Source organism: Octodon degus, unplaced genomic scaffold (assembly GCF_000260255.1).
Source record: "Octodon degus isolate 3935 unplaced genomic scaffold, OctDeg1.0 scaffold00129, whole genome shotgun sequence".
Taxonomy (NCBI): domain Eukaryota; kingdom Metazoa; phylum Chordata; class Mammalia; order Rodentia; family Octodontidae; genus Octodon; species Octodon degus.
In genome coordinates, this window is record NW_004524705.1 from 7,246,677 (window position 1) to 7,247,895 (window position 1,219).

At 37.7% G+C, this 1,219-nt stretch overlaps 1 pseudogene; it reads right to left on the minus strand.

Moving 5' to 3' along the window:
• Positions 1-758, minus strand: part of LOC101585644 — a 9,740-nt pseudogene extending 8,982 nt beyond the window's left edge.
• Positions 759-1,219: the final 461 nt, after the last annotated feature.

Below are 1,219 nucleotides of genomic sequence, written 5' to 3' on the forward strand. Positions count from 1 at the left end.
AGCAGGAAACTCTCCGCACACTCACCGGACCTGGGCTAGGACTGGCTTGTTTCCTCTTCTTAAGCACGTGTTTATTATGAGCAACTTCTACATCACCATACACATTTGATCCATCTTCAAGAAGGACCAGTGGAACTTGGCTTGGAATATAGGTCCTCAAAAGATAAATGACTATCCTATTAACATACTGAAATGCATTCGTGTGTGTGCGCGCGCGCGTGTGCGTGTGGTTCTGAGGATCAAACTCAGGACCTTGCACATTCCAGGCAGGCGCTTATGCCACTGAGTTGTCTCCCTGACCTTGGAATGCATTCTTAAAGAAGGCCAATGTAGAGGAATAAACCACTTGGTTTTTAAGGTTTGTATGAGCTTCATTATAAAGCTGTTTACATATCTTCAGAGGCCCTCCATCCTACGTAATATATGACGATAGCTTCATCTTCCATTATCCATCTGTCATTCACATCTCATTCCAACAACATGCAAAATCTTAAACAATCTCTCGCAAGAGTCCAACACCTGGAATGGTTTTTCAGTCCATATTTCTATTACATACTCCTGGGAGCTACATTTGCTGGGTGACATTAAATAAGAGGCATCTTGGGCACTTTGATGCTGATTTTCTGTTTGTGTAGGTTTAGTGACATAGTTGACATAAAATTCAGAAGTATTTATATAATATTGGCAGGCAATCAAACATCACGGTTGTTTATTATTAGAGGAAGTACACCACAAACTAATAATTGTCTAAAGCAGTTAACAGGATACTCATATCAGAGTGATATATGTGTGCCTATGTTTATAGTAACACAATTTGTGACAGCCAAATCTTGAAACCAACCAAAATGCCTGTCACCTGAGGAGTGGATGAAAAAGATGTATTTTTTTATACAATGAAGTATTGCTCAGCTATAAAGAAAAATTAACTTGAACTCTTTGTAGGTAAGTGGATGCAACTTGAAGCTATACTCATAAGTGAAATAAACCAGACACACATGTGTAAATATCATATTGTCTGTCTAGGGTAAGTATGCAAAAGAAGAAATAAAAATTGAAAAGCATAACACAGTTAAAAGGAAAGAGAACTTAAGGATTAAATAATGAAGAGAGAGAAGGAGAAAATTTAGGAAATATTTAGGGGCAAAACCATACATTTATATAAACAAGATGGTTAAGGCAATGGTTCTAAGAATTTCCATCAAGTGTTTGAACCTGGCAG